This window comes from Gobio gobio (genome assembly GCF_949357685.1).
Source record: "Gobio gobio genome assembly, chromosome: 21".
NCBI lineage: Eukaryota > Metazoa > Chordata > Actinopteri > Cypriniformes > Gobionidae > Gobio > Gobio gobio.
Window position 1 is genome coordinate 27,174,151 of NC_137117.1, and position 24,371 is coordinate 27,198,521.

At 38.9% G+C, this 24,371-nt stretch overlaps 1 protein-coding gene across 3 annotated transcripts in view; it reads right to left on the minus strand.

Annotated features, from left to right (window-relative positions):
• camkvl (CaM kinase-like vesicle-associated, like) overlaps nucleotides 1-22,610 on the minus strand; it is a 46,877-nt gene extending 24,267 nt beyond the window's left edge. Inside the window, exons 1-2 of one of the 3 annotated variants that reach the window (XM_079802178.1) lie at nucleotides 22,419-22,610; nucleotides 19,989-20,105 (exon numbers count right to left, since the gene is read on the minus strand). The gene's annotated coding sequence lies outside the window, so the exon portion shown is untranslated. The remainder of the gene's footprint in view (nucleotides 1-19,988; nucleotides 20,106-22,418) is intronic. The other 2 variants (XM_079802179.1, XM_079802177.1) reach the window with 2 other exon arrangements.
• Nucleotides 22,611-24,371: the final 1,761 nt, after the last annotated feature.

Consider the following 24,371-nt stretch of genomic DNA (forward strand, 5'->3'; position numbering starts at 1 on the left):
TCTCCCTCTAAACTTCTATAAAATGTTTTTTGGGCTGCAGATCTTCATATTAATGGAGTGCTTTAACTATTTATCAATAAACCTGTTGTTACCTCATCTGAGTATGTTTGTAAATTCTATGTTTGTAAAAAAAATCTTCGAGCTAGAGGGTAACATTTCACTTATTTATGTTAATCTCATATAATCTTGCCTGACTGCATTGTGCCAAGTGTAAAGTTTGGTGTGGGATTGAGCTTGGCCCCTTAGTTCCAGTGAAAGGAACTCTTAAGGCTTCAGCATACCAAGACATTTTGGACAATTTCATGCTCCCAACTTTGTGGGAAGAGTTTGGAGATGGCCCCTTCCTGTTCCAGCCTGACTGCGCACCAGTGCACAAAGCAAGGTCCATAAAGACATGGATGAGCGAGTTTGGTGTGGAGGAACTTGACTGGCCTGCACCTCAGTCCTGACCTCAACCCGATAGAACACCTTTGGGATGATTTAGAGCGGAGACTGTGAGCCAGGCCTTCTTGTCCAACATCAGTGCCTGACCTCACAAATGCGCTTCTAGAAGTATGGGCAAAAATTCCCATAAAACAGAATCCTAAACCTTGTGGAAAGCCTTTCCAGAAGAGTTGAAGCTGTTATAGCTGCACAGGGTGAGCCAACTCTATATTAAACCCCCTAGGGTTTAAGAATGGGATGTCATTAAAGTTCATGTGCATGTTAAGACAGGCGTCCCAAAACTTTTGGCAACATAGTGTATATCTGAGTGAAACGGCTTCTTGGCTTGCTAACTTCCCTCCATCTCGTTTACTCGAATGTACGTCATTGCTTACATTGCACGAGTGCCCACTACAGGTGGAGCCCTTGCAATGTGTTTAAATGGAATGCCCTAAGCCCTTGATCACATGGAATCCGATATGGAGCTCATTTATTATTTACAGTGTTTTTCTTTATGGATTTGTTTTACGTTCCATTCTATAGGCCTCTATTTATGCTTAGACTATCGGAGAAAATATGAAAAAATACACAAACGAAAATGATAACAATAAACAATAACAGGCAGCTTAAGGTAGCTACAAGTATTATGTGGTTAAATGTCAAAATAACTCCATTATCATACACTAGTTGTGTGGGGTGGGGTTAAATTCAATCATGAATTTACACAATCATGTTGCATTGTGGTCTATGGATCTGCCTGAAGTGTACATATTGAGTAGACTCGCACCCTAAGTCAAAAACGAGGGGTCGAAGGTCTGTCCAAATAAACTTCCCTCGCCCACTTGACGAAGTTAAACACACTTCAAAATGGCGGTGGGGATTCCCCGAGGGGAAGTGCTTAGGGAAGTTCGCAAGTGAATGTCTAAAAGTAGAATTTAACTCAGCTCTGAAATGAGAAAAATGTAAGAAGGGATTTGATTTCGTCCTTTGAGAATTGATTGTATCGTAGGGTATGTTGGGTATTGCTAACTAAATCACGGCAGATCTGAATGTCAATTTACAGTCAGTTGAGACACACGTCATGAAGACTGCAACGTTCGGTAAAAAAAAAAAGAAGAATTGTCAATTTTGATTTCAAGGTCACTTTGAAATTTAGCCTCGCTGCTGTCGATTACTGATTCTACAAAGTGAAAAGAGAATTTGAGTTTGACTGGACACATGGGTTTGATGTCAATAACAACAGATATATAGGAAACATGTTGATAAGCCTATTTACTTTGCTATCCAACCAGAACAGACTTGTGACCCATTTTGGTTTGTGAGTGACCCACCAAATTAGAACCACTGCTTTCATCTTCATTAATCAGACCTCCCTAACAGAGGGGTCTTCAAGCTAATGAAGAACTTGGCAACAAACATAAGAAATGAGTCCACTGAGGAAGTAAACTCCAGAAACAAAGTTGTTAACTGCTAACACCTTGCTGAAGTTGCTGTGAATGAAAAAAAGGGCTTCGTGGTAGTTTAATGAGGACAATGCATGGACCTACAACAGCTGATGAAATAAAAAATATTGTTTTTTCACAAGGTGAGGTGAATCTGGGATATGAAAGATGCAAGTGTGAGAAACAGCGTTGCGCGCCCATGCGAGTGCAGCCATGTCTTCGGAGGAGAATTAGGTCAGTTGGGCTCCTGGGAGAATCAGAGGGAAAAAGAGAGAGATAAGAGATAGAGCAAGAACAAGCGAGTGAACTAGAGAAGACAACGGGGATAAGGGATGGAGTGAACAAAGTAGAAGGTTAAAAGTAAAGGATGAAGGAGAGAGAGAGAAAAAAAATACCTGAAAGGATTTAAGTGGAAGGTACCAAGAGAAAACAGCTCGGCATCAGTGCAATGCTTGTTGTTTTAAATGCTTTGACTTCAAGTCTCTTCGAATTCTAACAACTATCAATATAAATAAAGTAATAATTGTATTTACGGTAAATGGCGCTTTTTTATAAATTATATATGATTAATTGTTTTTTGTCAAATATCTCTAACCTAAAAAATGCTTTGTAGTTCGGTCCCGTGCACCCTCTTCCCAGCATGCACTGGGACATACATAATGTAAGTTTTATTTTCACTACTATTGTTGCTTTTGCTGGCATGTTTGAAATGTGTTGTCTGGAATTTTTTTGTTACAGTTTCTTATATGGTCATATATGACAGATTTTACATGAGAACTTTAAAATATATTTTAAAAAATATTTAATTTTTATTTTTATTTAAACTCAGAGCAAGACGTTTTATTGCATAGACTCTGAAAGTATCTATACAAATTGGAATGATGTACAGATGCTTATGTGAAATAACATTCGAACGATGAATCCAGCATAACTGCAGTACTAAAGTTTACACAAGGGAGAATAGATGTTTGTGATGCCTTTCAAAAGCAAACTGCTGATCTTGTGCACACCACAACAGCTCTCCAGCTAAACTAATGGTGATGTGTTCCTCCATCCCCCCTTCAGTCATTCAAAAGCACAGTTTCATCTCTCGCTCTGTACTGTAGGGCTTGACACTGTACTGGGGTAATTAGTTAGTGGCTGGAATAGATGTATGAAATATTAAGGGACTTCCAAAGGGACCAAACTTCAAATGAAAATCTTGCTGGCCTCCTGGAAATGTGCCAAGCAGGAAAATTGGAAATATGTACTAAAATTAACAATAACAGGCAATGTGTATAAATGTATCCTTGGGAATAGTGTCAATATGCAGGATCAGCAGAGGCCAATCAGCTTGTGTCATGCGGTAATGATGTAATTGCTTGAAGATTGCATGTAAAGGACCTATCAGCCTGCGCCCTCTAGTTTCATGAGTGAACTAGATATTTGTTTGTGAATGGGATCTATATTCTTCAATATTGCTATAGCTCATATTGTATGCTTTGACTCACTACAAAGAACCAGTTCAAAAGAGTAATTTGGTCATGAATCGGATTACAATCGACCCTTCTATTACTGCATGCATCCATACAAAACAATTTAATAGAAAGACGAGTTTTATGTCCATTATTTCGCAGTACATAGATGTTTTGTCGGTTCAAATCAAGATGTGATTAACTGTAAAATTTTTACCCAGGCCTAATGTGTCCTGCCCTCATCATAATACAAATGTCAATCAACAGGCTGCCAAATTTGGTTTGTGCAGCCAATTTCCTCAACTGCACTCAGATTAAAATCATTCAATGAATAAAATCATTGATTAGAAAAAAGTAACATTAAATATAATAAGCAGCCACAGTACTCCAAATTCAGACTTCACAGTAGAATGTTTTTAGAGAAGTTACATGTTGGGAGAGTGTAATGAAGGGACAAGTCCTCTGCTAAAGGCATCAGCTTCAGAGATCGAAGACCAGGGAAGCTGCAAGAAAGCACCAGAGCGGGAAAATGAAAGAGGAGAGAACAGAAAGGCAAGTGTAAAATATTCAGCAGTGAAATCCACTCCCTTGCGAAGCAAGATCTGATGATTGAAATGAAGATAATGGTGGCCACGTTGCGAAAACTCTCAGCGTCATTTATCCTCTTTGTGCCCACAGACTGAAATTAACCATTGGGCTGAAAAAATTCCCACACTATTGCAACGGGTACTTAACAGCTCATTAAAGGGATAGTTCACCAAAAATGAAAATTCTGTCATTACTCACCCTCATGTCGTTCCAATCTCTCTCTTTCATCTTCGGAACATAAATGAAAATATTTTTTATGAAATCTGAGAGCTTTCTGTCCCTCCATTGACAGCTACGCAACTTCCATTTTGACGCTTCAAAAAAGTCATAAAGAGATCGTAAAACGAATCTGTATGAATTGAGTCCAAATTTTCAGACGACTTCACTTTACTTTAAATGATGAACAGATTAAATTTAGGCTTTTTATTCACATATAAACATTGATCAGTGAGCATAAACAGAAGCTCAACCGTACATGCTTTGACACGCGAGAACAAACCTCATTGGTTCTTGCGGAAGCTCAAACGTGCTGAGTAACACGAGAATGAACCTCATTGGTTCTTGTGGAAGCTCAAACGTGCTGCGTAACATGAGAATGAACCTCATTGGTTCTTGCGGAAGCTCAAATGTGCTGCTTAACATGAGAATGAATCTCATTGGTTCTTGTGGAAGCTCAAACGTGCTGCTTAACATGAGAATGAATCTCATTGGTTCTTGCGGAAGCTCAACCGTGCTGCATATAAAATGAGAATGAACCTCATTGGTTCTTGCAGAAGCTCAAAAGTGCTGCATAACACCCAAGAATGAACCTCATTGGTTCTTGCGTAAGCTCAAACGTGCTGCTTAACGCTAGAATGAACCTCATTGGTTCTCACACGTCAAGCGAACAGCTTCCGTTTACCACAACTGATGTGTGAGTTGATGAATGTTTATATGTGAATAAAAGCCTAAAATCAATCTGTTCATCATTGAAAGCAATCAAGTCTCTTCAGAAAATTTGGACTAAACCACTCAATTAATGTGGATTAGTTTTACGATCTCTTTATGAACTTTTTGAAGCGCCCAAGTGGTAGTTGGGAGCTGTCAATGGAGGGACAGAAATCGCTCAGATTTCATCAAAAATATCTATTTGTGTTCCGAAGTTGAACGAAAGTCTTACGGGTTTAGTACAACAGGTGAGTAAATTAACAAACCCTTTAACTTGTTTTACTACAGGCTCTGATGTTTGTCCCCTCAAGAGATACAATTATAAAATGCTCACCTCTACAGCTCATATGTTAATTAGCACAGTGCTACCTCGATGAAGAAAAACACATTGAATGAAAGTCAGAAGTGCCGACTGCAGAAGAAAGTGAATCAGAAGGCCAAAGTCACTGAAAAGTACCCATCTGGAGAGTTTGGCTGTTTTCTCTCACAGTAAACTGTCAAGGCCGTCTGTCACACCAACACACAAAAACTCACAGCGCTAACAGTTGAGCAATTAGCGTCATCTCCCATACTCTAACCTAAGGCACATTGGTTACAAGGCAGCCAAATATAGGACCTAGGGGTGACGATTCAGAGTTTTAAGTAGGTGGATTATCTAAAATCAGGTCAGTGAAAGACATTGCAAGCTCATTTCCCTTTCCTTCCCATTGTATTCGCTTGATACTCCAATAATGCGTTGTGCAATAGCTCTCCTCTCTGTCAGTCCTGTAGTAGTCAATCGTCTCAGATCATACATATCTAGAACATTAGATTAGACATCAAAGGTTTGGTTATTTAAAGTACGCCCAGAGAGGGACAGCGTGTAGAAGTGTGTGTGTTGAGGGGGGAATGGGTTTTAAACAGAATACATTAACAACAGAGCATATGCATGACTGTCTTGATGTGCACATGACTATGTGTATGATGCTACGACACTTGACTTGCTATCACGGATGGGTAAATGCTCTTGAAGAAAGAAGTTGGTTGGGAAAGACAGCAGAAAGGAGGACAGGAGAAGGAGGGAAAACAAAGAGATCAAAAACAAGGAGACAAGAGGCCAAAGGGCAGAATACGAAGAACGTCTGTAGGAGGACAGAACACATGAGTCAGATTGTGAATATGTTTAAACAATACATTGTTTGACTGTACAGCTATATTAAAACATCAATCTTTTCTATTTATGGCTGGAAGAAAAATGAATATGATTTTTCATCCGCTACGCTGCAACATTAATTCGATAAAGTTTTAATAAAAGGTGTAGTTTTGTTGATATTTAAATACTTTCTCCCATTTCTCCCATTCTAGCGTATGCAGAAAAACATGCAAAAATATGATTTGAACATCCCTACCATCCCGACACAACCACTGTCAACAAATATTGTGTGTGTTAGGGGGTTGGTTTGTTTATCAATCAATGATCTTTTATTTTATTTATCCCTTCCCTAAGTCCCCACCCCCTTGGTTACTGTTGCTAACTCAGGCCCTGTTTACACTAATGCATTTACATTTTAAAAAGCATTTATTTTGCTACGGTTATGCCTGCTGTCTAGACTACTCTGGACTTTTGGACCCTGTTTTAGTTTGAAAACTCCAGGATTGCTTTTCTGTATAGACGGACCAAAAACGGAGACTTTTGAAAAGGCATGGCTGCCCACATTCGCTCCCTCATTCGGTGTTCTGGATCATTGCATATCCTTCCCTGATTCGTCAGTGGTCATCATATGACCATTACACTACCGGAACTCAACAATAACAGACCAGAGCCGTCTCTCTCAAAGGCTCTGTAACAGACCAGCCTTGACGACCATGTAAACAATAACATGGAGACGGAACTGCAAGCTTTGCTGACTTTGTTGTCCTTTTTAGCAGCCATTGTGCAGTTAAACTCTACATTTTATAATACTGCAGCTACATGCCCAAGCTATTATTAGAGCAATCGGCAACTGTTTATACTTGTACACGCATGCCCAGTGTGCATTAATGGTCATGTGACATGCCTTTTCTGTCGTGTAGTGTGGACGAAGATTTTTTTCTGAAACGCAATAGAAACCAGTATGGACGAGGATCGTTTTAATTTTAAAACGCTGTGTTGAAACAGGGCCTCAGACATGTTTTACAAAGCATCCCATGGGTATTGACTGGACTCCTTTCTGGCGGCATGGTTTTCAGTAAAATGTGCTCATAAAATGGTAAAGATTTAATGGATAGTATTCTGACATAAACGGGAATAAAGTGTGACATTGAAAAATAATTTTTAGCTGATATTTTTCTTTTAAAAGTGAAAAAAAATGCGTCTCACAATCAACTGAAAAAAAGAGCAGCCACATTTGCTGACGATTTTAAGTTATAACAACAAAACAGTTTTTAATGATTCTAAAACAATTTAATCCATGACAGAGTTATTATGAAGCAATAAGCCCCAAGAAGCCATGGTTTACAGTGAATTTATAACCGCTAAGGGGTGTTGTTAGGCACGACGCAGAGCAATGCAACTTAAAAATCACGTAAAATCACTAAAATCAGCCTTCCTTCCGCTGGAAAAAATAGTCCCTGACCGTGAACAGCAAGAGAAGTGACATTATTACGCCATTAGATGTCTTCATGAGTGAGTAACTCAGTAGCGAAGAATTTTAAGGACTGTGAGCACGGGAACAAGATGCAGCTGACAAATGCTTTGACTAGCGCTGTCATATCCCAGCGACATTCAAAAACATTTTTTAAATTATGAACATCATAGAACTGACCTGAAGGAAAATGCTAAATCTGTACACTCGGTCACTCAATCTCTCTCACACAATACTCATGTTTATGTTACTAAGAGTGGTTGCTTAGGGTGTTGTGCAGTGATACACAGAACACAGCTATTGACCAATCAAAATCAAGGACTGGAACTAACCATTTTATAATAGTTAACTAAAACTAAAACCATAAATGAACATTTTCATTACTTGAAATATAATTTGAAAAACTTTCTCATTTCTAATTTTCATTTAGTTTAACTTGATGTACTAAAATATCTCAAACTAAAAACTATATAGACATAAAAACAGCTAATAAAATTAAATATAAAATAAAAACGACTTTAAAAATATATAAAATACCTATAATATTATCTCAATGTTAATATTAAAAAATAACACTGATATAATATTTTTTTATATTAATACAATTAATAAAAAAATAAAATAAAAATATTAATAAAATAACACTGATCTATGACCATACTTTTTTTTTTTAATTTTTTAGACAGATTTAAAGAAAATGTAAAAATGTCCTTTAAATTGCAGAGCAAACTCTTGGCTGGTAACAGTTGCTAAGGTATAATTGTCCAGTAATGCTTTTAAAGCGTGATAAGTTCAGTTTGGTGCCAACAAAGGTGCAGAAATTACACACAAATTCAGTTATACTGTTCTTTAATGATTGGAAGGCTTACAATTTACACAATTTTCTTTTAAAACATGGACAAAGGCTCCAAATTGTCCTCACCAGCTCTTTCACATGCCCACTGTTTTGTGGTAAGGCGAATAACACACCCTACCCGTTCAAGGATATCAGTTTTTTATTTATTTTAAAAAGACCAGTGATTTATCACTGTCCTTAAATAGAATTAGATTACCAGACATTTATATTATGACACCAACAGCAGTAATTTAATTTCCAGTTCTTTTTATTTCCTCCTCCCTACATAAATAAACATAAATAAACAGAAAGAGGAAGATAAATGGCTCAGTGTGGGACAGCATTAAAATGACAAGAGTGCGTGTATAGCACACCACTGTCATAATGAGAATAAAGATTTCAATGGCAAAGGCTTCATCTCTTTTTGTTCCTCATCTCATTCTCCATTCTCTTTTTCCATCTCTCTTTATCCTCAAGTTGGGAGTAATGGCGGACAAAACGAGGCTACAGGGAAGAGTCCTCATCACTGATTTATGTTTGCTCCTATGTCCCGCATGTATTTACCGCACTTTGAATGTAATAGAAAGCATCACCCGTCACAAAAGCGCACACAAAAGCGCCAGCTTTCATTGTGATGCGGAAAGCCTCAACTTGCATATCTCGCTCACAAAGCCCTGCCAGCCCCCCACCCTCCCCCCAACCACTATTATTTTTCTCTCTTTTTTGCTTTGTTTTATCACAAATGGTGAAGTGGAAGATGTTCCGTCTATTTTGCATGCAATCGGAAACAAAATTATGCTGAAAAAGGTGCCTAAGCGAGGTGGAGTTGGTGGAAAGCGCCTCTGCTTCAAATTATATAATGTAGGTGATTAAAAGTAATTTGATGGAGAAAGAGAATGTTTTGAGCGTGAATGAGTGCGTTAAGACTCACATGATCCTCGTAATGGCTTAGTTGTCAGTGTATCTCGCTTACAGTATAATTGCCACTCTGTTCCTGTGTTCGTTTTTGCTAAAGGGGCTATCATGCCACTTCTATGACTGGGCTGTGGTGGTCTTAAGGGGAGCCTATGCATATTGGTGAAAAATAATTATGTTGTATTATCTTTCTTTAATATGTTAGTGAAGAGTGCTACAGGGGGTGGAAATTATTGGTGTTCAACACAGCTGCAGCAGATCACGACATCTCAGCAGTGCTGTAAACTCTGAGCTTAACTCTTTATGACCCTCAGAACAGGTTCACTGAACGGCTGTGGAGAAGAACCTCAGCTGGCATCATGAATGAAGGCATGTGCTGGGGTAATGGGCCACGTAAAAGCAACAATTAACATCTTCTAACAAGATCAAGACATATATTTCCTACTTATCTACATTCCGGCCACTTTGAAGCACGGAATCATTCTTCTTTTGATGCACATACAAACATGCTTTTATCCAAACTGACACTCAATTCAAATTCTATATTTTATCACTTATCATGCATGTAATTAAACCAATGTCCTTGGCATTGTTAGCAACATGCTCTACTGTTTGAGCTATAATGTTAAAACATACATAATATGTGTCCCCCGAGCTCATTAATGTATTAATAGGTAACGTGTGTATGAGCGTAAATGAATGTGGATGATGTGTTTATAATATGCCATTAGTATTCACAGGTATTTGTATGTAAAGCATTGTTCTAGCACACATACATTAACATTATTAAAGGATTAGTTAATTTTAAAATGAAAATTACCCCACAATTTACTCCCTCCTCAAGCCATATATGTATATGATTTTCTCCTTTCTGATGAACACAATCAGATTAATGTTTCCAAGCTTTATAATGGCAGTGAATACGGCTCACGAGTTTGAAGCTCAAAAAGCGTAACTGGCGCGTAAGCGTTTTTAACTGCGAGAAGCGTTACACTTTCTGCATAGGTTGAATACGGAAGGTGGAACCTAGATATTTTACTTTATAAAGCTTTAAATATGGATATTTTTCTTACAAAAACCCATCAATTCACTTCAGAAAGACTTGATTAAGCCCCCGGAGCAGTGTGGAGTATGTTAATGATAGATGGATGCACTTTTTTGAGCACTGCCATTATAAAGCTTGGAATCAGGATATTTATTAATATAACTCAGATTGTTTTCATCAGAAATAAGAAAGTCATATACAGTACACCTAGGATGGTGATCACTTGATGTTGAGTAAATCATGGGGTAATTTTCATTTTAAAGTGAACTAATAATTTAAAGGGACAGTTCACCCAAATTAAAATTCTGTCATCATTTATTCACCATCAAGTTGTTCCAAACCTGAAGGAATTTCTTTCTTCTGCTGAACACAAAAGAACATATTTTGAAGAATGTCAGTATCCAAACGGTTGACTTCCATAGTATTTTTTATATGGACGCCAATGGGGCCCATTAACTCTTTGGTTACCCACAGGGTTTGACATTAACTTTTTTGCTCATCACCAGCCACTCAGAATTTTCACTGGCCACAATTTTGCCGTTTGGAAATTACATTTTTTATGATTAAAGTTGACTTTGGCATGCTTAAATTACTTGATTTTGAGTCATTTTACTTGATTTATAAGATTTAAAACCCTTTTAAACTTTCAAATGCAGTGACCACCCAAATCAAGACTACATTGTTTATCAGCTGGTATGTGCAGGTTGGCAAGGGGTGGGCAATATGAGCATAGGCTAATATGAGAAATTGAGTTATTTTTGTTAGGCTATATAAAAGTAAATATTTATAAATATATATAAATAAATAAATATGCTCTGTGAGAGAGGAGCCTGGAGCTTGTGGCCAGTGGGTTCAGACTGGAGTTTGAACCTCCGGTCAACGATATAAGCGGGAATTTCTTTAGCACGCTATTCAGCGCCAATCCCGCCCTGCAGTCAATTTAATTGGTTAAGGTTAGGGTGTAAGGTTGGTTTAGGGGTTAGCAGTTGTTGTAGCAAGAAAATCAGCACTGTGCAGAGGTGGACAGTAACGAAGTACATTTACTTGAGTACTGTACTTAAGTACACTTTTTGAGTATCTGTACTTTACAGAAGTATTATTTTTTAGGGGAACTTTTACTTTAACTTCACTACATTTGAAAGACAAATATCGTACTTTTTACTCCACTACATTTCTATCAAGGTCCTCAAAGTCAAAAGTCGTTTCTGTAGCAGCTTTGCAAGTCAGTGGATGATTTTGTTTCTTCTTTAAAAGTTTTTTTTTTTTTTGCAAAATGTAAATATCTGGGAGAAAGAGAAGCATAGACATATGGATGAATCTGAAAAAGCATGATGAAAGAGTTCAGTTCAGTCTGGGGTTTTTTTTGTGCCTCTGAGATGCCAGAGCACGAGAACTGAATAGAGCTTTCTTTTGTGTTTTTTTTCGCACTTAAACAGACCAATACACACAAAATGTAAACATTTTCATTTTGGAAAGAATTCACGTAAACAAAGTTGATTATGTCTTAAGTGAACGTAAACAGTCGGGGGAATATCGGATGTGTATCAGTGTGTAGGATTTGTGCATTCTGCCTTAAAGTGACAGCAGCTTTGTAAAAAGCTTTCTAACTTTTAAGTATTTTAATTAGTTCAAGGTAGTCGGATGGAGCATCACTGACTGGCTTAAACTACCATGGCATAGCGTGCATTTATACGTCAATGCAACAATAGTAAAATAATGCCTTGACATAAAAAAGGAAATTTACTTTTGATGCTTAAGTACTTTTAAAAGCAAGTACTTCTGTACTTTTACTTAAGTAAAAATTGTTTTTAACAACTTTCACTTGTAACAGAGTAATATTTGACCAGTAATACTTTTACTTTCACTCGAGTAATGGAGTTGTGTACTTTGTCCACCTCTGGCACTGTGATTGACATGACCAGTGAAATCTTAATAATCGGCTGTGGGGCGGAGTTTGCGTTGTACTGGTTTGGGGGGGGGGGGGGGGTAACAGGGCGTGTAGGGGAGGAGCTGAAAACGGAGCCGTGAAGTTGGACACTTTCTGCTTCCCGTAGTGACGCTTGCATTATTTGCATACTTGATCACAGCTGAAGTGAAATAAATATTTGTCAACAGACATCTGCATCCGAAATCACATACTTCCCTACTACATAGCAGGCGAAAAACAGCGAATGTGACAAGAGAAGTATGTCCGAATTCACAGTACTTATAAAAGAGTAGGTAAAAAGTACCCAAATGACCTACTTCTTCTGGCGAAATTGTGAAGTGTGCATACGATGGACACTTTACCATGAGGTCACGGGAGAGGATTTATGAATGGTAGTGAAGCGACACAACTGACGCTGGTAGATCACATGATCATGACAATAGTATGGAATTTAGTATGTCCATTACATTCATATAGAACTACTTTTTTTAATATAGAACTTTTTAGCAGTCAAAATAAGTACCTACTCAAGAGAGTATGTGATTTCATACGCAGCCTCGGTTTATACTCGCCGCGCCTGCATGAATGTGAAGGTGCAAGTAAAAAAATTGAGTAAATACTGTAAATGTATATTGTAACTAAAAATATTGTAAATTATTATTATTAATATAAAATAATTAATGTTGTATCTAAATAATATTACACTATAGAAATATATTTACATTCATTTAAATATAAATGTAATGTTTTCAAATTTAAATAATATTAACAAATAAATATAATATAAAGGATTTGTAAAGATTTTTACACTTTTACACTTACAAAGTAAAAAAAAATTACAAAGACATTTATGTTTTAGATGCTGTCAATACATCCATATAATATGTTTCTTGTATCCAAACAATGCATATGTCACCATTTTGTATGAATACATAAAATATTAATGAGATCAGAGTGGCTTGTGTGTTAGTGGCCAGGTTTATTCTTAAAGCACCCTGTGTCTATACAGGCTGCACATAAAACAGTCCCAATCACAATTTTATAGTTATTGTAAAGCTGATTAGATATGAGCTATAAAACCTATGAGAATATGTTTCACAAGCTTCTTATGAATCATATTTCATTTGGGGAGGGTGTTTATAGAGATTACAATCCATCAAGTAGAATAGCTCATTTGTTATAGGCTGATATGATTAACACATGTATACTTCATTTGTTTAAAACTGCAAACAGCACATCTGAGCTTATGAGCTGAATGTTGGACAAGAGAATTAGACGCTTGGAGTACTGAAATACACCCGTCCATTTACAAAACGCATCTGTGGGAGGTGTGTAGTGTGTGGGCAAAAGGTACGAATCTAACTTGAAAGTGTTTGCTATATGTGGTCTAGCATCAAGGTGGCCCACAGGACTCGGATTGAATGCTGCACTGGTTAGAAACTGAACAGAAAGGCTTTGTATAATGCTCATTCGGCGGGTTGCATGTATGTATTGTTTTTCGCTGAATATTTTTGTCTCAGATCTTGGGGGTAGCTGCTGTGATGAGTCTCCAAAATTAGGAAACCACTTAATTGGCACCATCCAAGAGGTGAAAACAATGTTGTGTGACACAGTGCTAATGGGCATTAGCATGTTTATAAATAACCAATTGCATATAAAGCTTTATTTGTGACTCATTGATTGTGATTTCCCTCCACTAGTGCTATAGAGACTGTAGTCTGTAATGTTTTCACACTGTGATAACAAGCCATTTGAAAAATGTGAATTCGCTAACATATGTTCTCGCAGAGGTTCTCCACTCTGTCTAGCTTAGGGTTGCCAGCACTTTCTCTCATAAGTGGCGTAATTTGTTGAGTAGCTGAGGTGATAGAACCCAGGATGGGGGCTGAAATGATTCAGAGCTTCGTCCGGTAGAAACGCAGATAATGATGCTGACATTCGGCATATTAGTGAACTCTGGGGAGCTTTTATATGAATTCAATGCACCATTATGTCAATATAACAGTGAACCGGTGTCTTGCAGTGTGTTACATTTGTTTTGATCATGTCTAATGTAATTTTTAAGCCAAAATAATCAGAGTGACTGTAAAAAGATGGAGTGACGTTCATGGGCATCTTGGAAACCTCTGCTGGGAATTTAATCTTGTCTGATGCTTGTCTTGACTTGATTTCATTGCCACCTTTGTGAGAGTCCCCCGATCAGACAGATTTAACCCCTTTGGATGGAAGGATATGCATCTTTAGTGAGACGGCTGAAAAAATTGTCATACTAAAATCTGGGGTTTGCTTTGTCTGCTGTTGTCTTGCACACAGTTGAGTGTTCTGGGCTTTTTAGTATACTTTACTGACCACTAATTACTATAGACAATCAATGAGCCACATAGGATGTTTGTTTCATGTTTATATTGTTTCAAGTTGTACGAATGCAGATACCTTTTCACCTCCTCCCATATACATATTTGTTGTTATCGCATATACATTTTTGTTGCCATTTTCAATTTTCTTCTTCAAGTAGTTCTTAAACGCAACAGTCAAAATGAGTGCTGCCACTTAGTGAATCAACCAATAAGAGCAGTCCATTTCAGGCAGATGTATAGGTGGCAGGAAAAACATCATCAGCTTATTGTTTTGGTTCAGGAGGAATGGTAAAAGGTGCTGTTTGTTTGAGGCGCTCAGTGACTGTCTGTCTACAACTCAGCAAAGCCTTACGGAATGCACTGATGACGTGTGAGGTCTGCGTGAGCAGGGTACGCGGAGGTATGGAAATACAGATTGACAGGCAGGTAGGACATCCTATAATTGCATTTGGAATGATTGGGCGAACATTTTTTTCGGTCCTGAGACTTCCACAGAAGATATATGTACACTTTGAATATTTTAGACCACTTCTATTATTGTTTGCTATCAGGATTTGTAGAGTTTCAACCAATACAACAAAAAGTGTTTATGAAAATTGTCTTAGTTACAGACATGACCTCGATTCCCTGATGGAGGGATTCCCTAGGGAGTCGCACTTGGGAGCCCCAACGCTTCTGATTAGCAGGTAGTTCAGTGTTGTGGCAGGAAGGACACAATGGGGGTTAGGGTTCCCAATGGAAAACGCCACAACAAGTTGAACCATGTTACGAGGTTTGTCGGTGCAGATGTCGGAAATCTGCGGTGTGGAGGGTAACAAGTGCACTCGCTACATCGCAACCTTCCCAATGCCCCATGCCGCAGAGTCCCTCGTACCACGCAGGGGCAGAGAGAACAGTAGTTACAATGGGAATAGGTTGCTTCAGCCACTTCCAGACCATTTCTGTTTTTTGCTTCTAAAATAAGGATAAACTTACAGCTGTGCAGACAAGAGTTAGCATTGGGGAAGGGTTCTTTCTCCTATGCAGAAGAAAGGACACTATGGAGACCACATCCTGCCCGAAGGTAGGTTAGCATGTGGAGAATACATTACATGGACTTACTGAACAGGAAGTACCTGAAAAGGGATGAGCTCTACAGACACCGTGACCGGTGGCAGAGCGAGGCTCTGCCCAGGGTAGGACAGGATTTAGTGACAGGGAAACCGAACAGTGGAGAATACATCATATGGTATTACCACTAGGGACTCAGCACATATGGAGCCCAATTACGCAGACTCACCTGAAAAGTTGCATCCCATGAGTAATGGGCCTGGTGGAAAATTCCACCGCTGAATTTGGCTACCGATAGGTGCTGAAGGTTAGAAAGATGTCCAGGGTTTGCCAAACAGGAAACTCACATGGACCACAAAAATGCATGTTAATACCTCAGGTAGTGGAAAGGCCCTGTGTGCAAACAATACTCCCAGCCAGTTGCCCGATTTTTACCTGTTCAAACCTGATAACATTCGGGACGATACCGCCTCAACCTGGAGATTGGAAAATCTTATTAGGTGTAGCCAACCCCACTGCTATACAGATGTCTGTTTTGAGAGGCACCATTTGTCAGTGTCCTGGAGGATGCAATGGAGCACAGCGCACCATGGGTTTGGTATGCCCAAGAAAGGGCATCCACAATCAAGTGGGCTAATCTCTCTTTTTGTCTGGAGACAATTCTCCCCTTTAGCTGTCCTTCAAACCAGACTAGGAGAGCTGCTCAGAGCATCTGAAGTTCTCTGTGCGTTCCAAGTACACAAGCAGGGCAATATCGGACATAGCAACGATAAGGCTGGGTCTGCTTCATGACAAGGAAGCGCTTGCAGGTTCACCACCTGATCCCTAAAAACGGTAGTGGGAACCTTGGGGGTGTCTGTCTTCAAGGGGCGTGAGCTCCGAGAACCAAGTCTAGATGGGCGAGTACGGCGCAACCAACACAACCTGTTCTTTGTCCTCCCTGACTTTAATCAGAAAGCATATAGCACCCCCGCCTGTGTTGGACTTGTCTGTTGTAACCACAGCACATCTGGACACTTGTTCTAAGAGAACCCCTGCACGTAGAAATACAAGGTCTGTCCAAAAGCTGAAAGAGTGGTGACAGATTCACAAAAGCTGCTCCCGCATGGGCATGGCCCTTCTCAAACTGCATCTGATGGAGACGTGTTGATCGCACCCAGAAATACACAGGTGAAAAAACAAGTTATTTGTCTATGTTTGCTCTTTTAGAAGAAATTTCTCTTTTATAGAGAAACTCAGAGAGAATAGAGAATATTAGAAAATATTTTCTTTTGAACCTTTCTGTTTTTAGTAGCTCGTTGAAGCGCCCAGGGGAATTCTCGGCTCCGAAGAACAAATCTGAATGAGTGGATGCAAGCCATCTCCAGGGGAGTGGCATGCAAATTCAACTCACCAATTCTCATGGGCCTTTTCTGAATTATCAGAGGTGTTTGGGGTGTTTGAGTGACATATAGAGAACATTGCCTACCCTACCTTTAAAGGGGGGGTGAAATGCTGTTTCATGCATACTGATCTTTTTGCACTGTCAAAGACTTGGATTCCCATGCTAAACATGGACACAGTTTCAAAAGCTAAGGTGGACGTTTGATGGGAGTATTTCTTTGCCAAAATTAGTTTCGGAAAGTTTTTTTCGATCATGGGTCCGCTTGACGTCAACAGGGCGGAATTTCCTTGTATGGGCCGTGAAAGCAATAGGCTACGCCCATCAAAGCGCTGGCTCGTAGCCAAATAACCCCGCGTTAAGGCAAAAGTGGATGGAATTTGCTTTTCCGGATTTTCAAATCGCCTAATACTGAAGGATGGAGCGGTCCCAACGATAAAGGTCCCAACGTTGGAACCGCAGGCACTGAGTAAGACTGCTTCAAATGTCTGTTTTTGCCTATGCCCATCAAGTAGCCCAAACATGACCACGTATTGATCAATGGAGCATGCGATGTATAGTGTGTACATTTGTTTAGCTGGCCACTATATGTGTATGTTTGTGTATTGTAAAAGCACTCCAAACAACAATACACAAAGAATGGGGAAATATGTTGAACTAAATAAGCGCGCTTCTTCATTCAAATGCGCTACTATTCCATGTCTTTCTATGTAAACACTAGCCTGACGCGCAAAACCAGTCCGCTTCCTACAAATCATGTCTACACAAACCACGCGTAAACACACACACACACGATATAATTAAAGTATAAATGTGTAAATAACACAAGCCGCTAAGCATATTATATAGTTAGTGTAACTTATACCACATAGATGTCCTGCTCTAGTCGTTTTTGCTGCTGCTCCTGTTCAACTTCAGCCTCTGGGTCTGATTCCGGATCATAGATGTATGGCTGTATCCGATTAAAAGCCATTTTTTATGTTGAATAAAGTTTTTTCCCGCTTTTAGGGATGACGCAGCTTTCAGACGCACTTAACACAGTAACAGCGGCGCGCGCTCGACATTCTTTAGCTCCGCCCACACGATACGCCCCCAGCCGCACAGCTTTTTTCGGAAAGACTCGGAACAGCGCATCTTCCTTTTATAATTATAATAAAAATAAAGACTTTTCGGAGATATGCAAGATGCAATGCTACTCTATAGGTACTCAAGATTGACATGAGACTGACTGAAACTGAGTGTTTCCCCCCCCTTTAAGTTATAGGTACATTGTTAAATTCTTGTAGGCTAATGTAATTTTTTTTACAGAAATAGACTAATAGTTAAAACCTGTTAATTGGTTAACTGTAAGTTACTGTATCATACATTTGCGATTTAAAATTATTAACAATGCATTATATATATATATATTTTACTGTAAAATACTTTCAGATTTATTTATCTTTTTGCAAGTAAAAACTACGAATTGCAATATAATTTAAGATAATAAAAAACAGTTTAAGGACATTCTCAGATGATCCAACATTACACATCACATATGAACATTTTATATAAATAGTTTAGTTTATTCTCATTTTTGTTATCAGTATGTACATTAGGGTATTTTGTGTCACAATTAATATTAATTATTTTAGGATCATGTGCATTTAGCATAATTTATTTTTGTGTGTATGACCAAGTGCACAGTCTCTATAGGGATATTGGCCATGTTTTATGGACAGGTCACTTATGATGAACTCTAATTCATCATGTGGCTTTCTGTTACTGATTGTCCAAGTAGGCTTGGTATATAAGATTATATAATTTCATGAAAAATATGGCCCGATTTCACAGACAAGACTTAAGCCTAATCCTAGACTAAAATGTATTTTTGAGCTGTCTTATCTGAAAGCAACTTGCACTAACCAGTCATGTTTATAAAAGGTAATTTAAAATCTTATTTTAACTAATCCCTGTCTGTAAAACCAGAGGATGATGTTTTAAGTTTTGTAAGTAAAATACACTCACTGGCCACTTTATTAGATACACCTGTTCGATTAACGCTTAACGCAAATATCTAATCAGCCAATCACATGACAGCAACTTAATGCATTTAGGCATGTAGATGTGCCTTGTTGATGCCCATGGTCAGAGGAGAATGGCCAGACTGGTTAGAGCTGATAGAAGGCCAACACTAACATAAATTACCATTTGTTTCAACCAAGGTATGCAGAAGAGCATCTCTGAACGCACAACACATCAAACCTTGAAGCAGACTGGCTACCGCAGCAGAAGACCACACCATGTGCCACTCATGTCAGCTAAGAATAGGAAACTAAGGCTACAATTTGCATGGGCTCACCAAAATTGAACAATAGAAGATTGGAAAAATTTTGCCTGGTCTGATGCTTCTCTATTTCTGCTGTGACATTTAGATGGTAGGTTCAGAATTTGGCATAAACAACATGAAAGCATGGATTCATCCTGCCTTCCATGAACGGTTCAGGCTGCTGCTAGTGCTGTAATGGTGTGAGTGATTTTTTTCTTGGCACACTTTGGGCCCCTTAGTACCAACTGGGCATCATTTAAATGCCACAGCCTACCTGAGTATTGTTGCTGACCATGTCCATCCCTTTATGACCACATGCACCCATCTTCTGATGGCTATTTCAAGCAGGATAACACGCCATATCACAAAGCTCAAATCATCTCAAACTGGTTTCTTAAACATGACAATGAGTTCACTACTCAAATGGCTTCCACAGTCTCCAGATCTCAATCCAATCGAACACCTTTGGTATGTGGAGGAACAGGAGATTCACATCATGGATGTGCAGCCGACAAGATGCTATCATGTCAATATGGATGTCTCCAGCACCTTGATAAATCTATGCCACAAAGAATTAAGGCAGTTCTGAAGACAAATGTACAATATGCCATCCCTTAATAACTAAAACATTGTCACCGTATTTTTTATGGTGAACTCCAGGCAACCACAGCAGTTGTTTTGGTAAATTTAACTGGATATTTTTTTCACTGTAGTCAGAGCCATATTTCCTTACGGGCAGCGCTCCAACATCTGGTCAGCACTTTGGGTGACCCAAGTATAAGTCCTGGCTCATGGTCCTTTCCTGATCTTCTTCTTCTGTCTTACTGTTTCCTATCTTCCTTTAAATATCCTATTGAAATAATGGCAGAAAGGACAAAAATATAACTTTAAAAAAAAGTTACAGAAATAAAAAAGCTAAAAAACACCCTGGTGACATTTATGGTCTTGAATGCTACCCAAACATTTATTTTGAGGGCATTATTAGTTTTATTTTTTTAATGGGGCAACATTTTCTAGACCACCAATGCCTGTATTTGCATTTCATCATGTCTCTTTCAATCTTGTAATGCAATGCCGCATCCACACGACCAACTTTGTTTTGTTTGTTTATTTTTATTGCTAATCCACTGTGGCCCATTTGCTCTTCCGCTCAACCGCCGGTTTTTGGCACATTCTGAATTGGAGTCTGTCATGGCCATTAACCATTTATAACAGATCACTTCTAGAGGCTTAGCATTTGTGAAATCCTGTAAATGAGTGTTAGCTAGGAATTCCAGCATCATGCTGCTATGTGTTAAAAGGATGTGCAAAATTTCAGTCGCGTTCACAGCTCACCTGTGGGTGCGTCTGTCACTTTCACAAACACCTCTCTGGCTGCAAAGACTATTTAAGTGTGGCACAGGGTAAAATTCTCATATCTCTCTGTTTCAGCAGCTACGACCTGCAGCTGAAAGCTCTAGAAGGTTTGACCGTAATCTTTGCATCCTCATACAGCAAGGCAGGACGTTACTGAACGGAAAGCCTGCCATCAAATAGATGGGCTCTTTATATATAGTTAAACACAATCCAAATCCCTAATTTTCATGGTTTCATTTATGAAGTTTAGCGTAAATGTTGATAGAACTAGAATCTCAGATATAATTTGTCTGATAGTTTCTGTCTACGAAGTATTGAAGTTATTTCAGAGTGTTTAACAATTGACAGAACTGAATAATGAACTTGATGTGCCACAGGGTGCAGGCATGTCTTCAATGGCTATTAATGACCACAAGTTTTCATCAGGGAGTCTGTTATTCTACTGTAGTGGTGGCACCGTACTGGGTCTGCCCATTATTGATTGCTCTCAAAGTAATTTTTGTAATAAAAAAATAATAATAATAATAATAATAATAATGCATTAAATATAGTCCTTTGCATGAAAAAGGTTGAAGACCTCTGGTCTGGTAATAAACATTAACAACAGAGAACTAGATGTGTGAAAGAAACAATGGTTTGACAAACATAAATTTGAATTCGTGTAACAAAACCAAAAAACTATTTCCATTCATTTCCATTGGAGTTGCATGTGTTTTGAAAGAGTCAGTAACTTTTTCAAAACAGGTGGAACTCTAATGGAAATTAAAAATGTCAATGTGTGTCTGTGGATATTTTATTATGCATTCAGAACACACACACACACACACACACACACACACACACACACACACACACACACACACACACACACACACACACACACACACACACACACACACACACACACTTTTCAATCTATTATTGAGAACTATATGGTTTATACTAATATAACCTACATTACCCCTAAAACCTGTTGACTTTATTAGAAGGAAAAACGCTATGTTATGTCACAATATTTGTGAGGTCATTTTATTTGGCCCTCAAGTAGCTAGCCTATTACAAAGCTGTATACAAATGACCCTGAATTTCTCTCAGCTCTTAACAAGCACTCCAGAGTTAAGCCTAGACTACTTGTACAATAAATGGATGAATATCTCAGTAATGGCAAGGACAACATGACATTAGGAAAAAATGCGACAAGAACACAATTGCCCAGTCACGAGTAATGATCACTAAGCACACAAAAAAAGCATCGATAAACCCATTAGGGAACTCGATGTCTTAGTTCGTGCCTTATTAATAATTAATTCCAAAACCGTTTCGCTTTGATTTGATGGCAATTAGTCGTTATATTACTCGGCACTACTACAATCACCTGCTCTTAAAACAGTTTCGAAAATATCACGCAACGATGCAATGTCGATAAGCGCAAAGCTCTCTCACTCTTAAAAAAAATAAAAATAAAAGTAGCCTGAAAAAGACGTGTTAAAACAACTTTTCGGTGTGAATGTGGTCAGCAGGGCACTAATTACTTCAGGGATAAAACACAACACTTGAGGGAACTGTACGCAGAGAAACAGCATGTCAACCTCGCACAACACACAGGTTGATTTTTATACGGCTTCTTCACGACTGTTTTCCCTCACATACTCTATAGCAATCTATAAACTTGAAAATGTGTCGAAATTATATAAATCTTAATGTCCTAGTTTGTTTCAACAGATGTTCCGCCCGCAATGACGCTTTAAATATAAGACATAAAACAAAAATCTATGACAATATACCAAAACATCTAAAGTTGTTTTACCTGCTCGGGTTGGCACAGGGTACGCACGGGATAGATGAAGAAATCCAAACTTTGAAGACTGCGAGCCCTTGATCGGCTGTTAATGGCTCGTTTTTGAGAGACGCATTAGACCGGTGCAGTTCTGACAAGACTATATGCGAGCAATGCTGCTGTCTGTCCCTCCCTCCCTCTTTCTCTCTTCCCCTCTTCCCCAGAGAAATAAATAATCTCTGCTTTCATCTGGATCACTGAATCTCTCTCTCTCTCTCTCTCTCTCTCTCTCTCTCTCTCTCTCTCTCTCTCTCTCTCTCTCTCTCTCTCTCTCTCTCACACACACACACACACACACACACACACACACACACACACACACACGCATGTCTGGTGCGCTATCCTTCTGGGGACTCACCATAGGCGTAATGGTTTTTATACTGTACAAACCGTATTTTCTATCCCCTTACATTGCCCCTGCCCCTAAACCTAACCCTCACAGGAGGGTTTTTTTTCATTTTCATAAAAACTCATTCTAAATGATTTATAAGCTTTTGTGCCCGTGGGGACCTCAATTTAGGTCCCCACGGTGACACGAGTCCCCATGAGTCTGTCTACAGTCAGGTTGAAGTCCCCACCAGGCTAGAAAAACATGTACACACATACACACACACACACACACACACACACACACACACACACACACACACACACACACACACACACACACACACACACACACACACACACACACACACACACACACACACACACACACACACACACACACACACACACACGTTTCACGTTGACTTCTATTGTGTTTATATGCTGTTGATATTTTCTCAAAACCCTCACACAAACATTTCTACGTTTTAAAAATCTAAATCGAAACATTATGTTTAATTATCCATTTTCCTTGTATTCGCCGGTCCCCACAATGCATGCAATTTTAGGGACTACTATTTTTGCTTGCAGCCAGGGCCTAGAATACACTAAAATTCACAGGGCCTGGGACTACATTTGAAGGACCTCTTCCCTGGACCTGTTGGCAATACCCTATTGGACCTTATTGGGGCCCCTTCATCAGTGGGCCCCTGCAATCAAGAAGAGCCTTCATAAAAAAATGCAGAGTCCAACACACTATTACACATATTCCTCTCTTTGTATGCATAATTGTACACACATAGGCCCTATATCAGATATGACTGAATTGACTAAGCATATGCTCATATTTCTGTAATCGATGGGACAGTATGTTTGTAAGTATTTAATAGCATTACAGTGATTAATGCAGTGGTTCTCAATTCTGGACCCGAGCACTGCATATTTTGGGTGTCTCTTTTATTTAACACCTGATTTAAATCAGTGGCTTATTAGTAGAAACTGCAAGACTTGAACTGGGTGTGTCAGATAAGGGACACAATCAAAATGTGCAGAGCTGGGGCCCTCCAGGACTAGGATTGAGAAGCACTAGCAGATTGCAAGCGACGGGATTACTACATCGGATTAAACTGCAACAAACATCATTTCATTATCTGCGCATCAGATGAAAAGCACGGTAGGGTGGCAAAAAATCTCACTCTCGTGTCCTGTTTTTTTACTCACATAGGCTCTCGATCAAGAAAGCACAATAGTATTGTGCATTAATGTGCAGCGACAAGAGATAATACAGCCTATTGGAGATTCTTAATGAGTTTTGTGGTGTTTTATGTTGTCATTAAAGCTTTAGACATACCAGTAGTCTTCCACAAATGAAATAATACTGGCATCTCAGCATGTAAGGATGAGTTTTGTGATCTACATGGTCTTACGCCATTATGAAGTTCATCAGTCAGATGGGAAAATGAGAAGTCCTTTCTTCCAGTCTATAGCCATTACGTCTCACTGGGAAGAGCTGGTCTCTTCTTAATGGGATGAACCATTGAACCGCACAGAGATCAGGACAGCGATGCTGTATCAGGTCTATAGTGTGCCAATAGG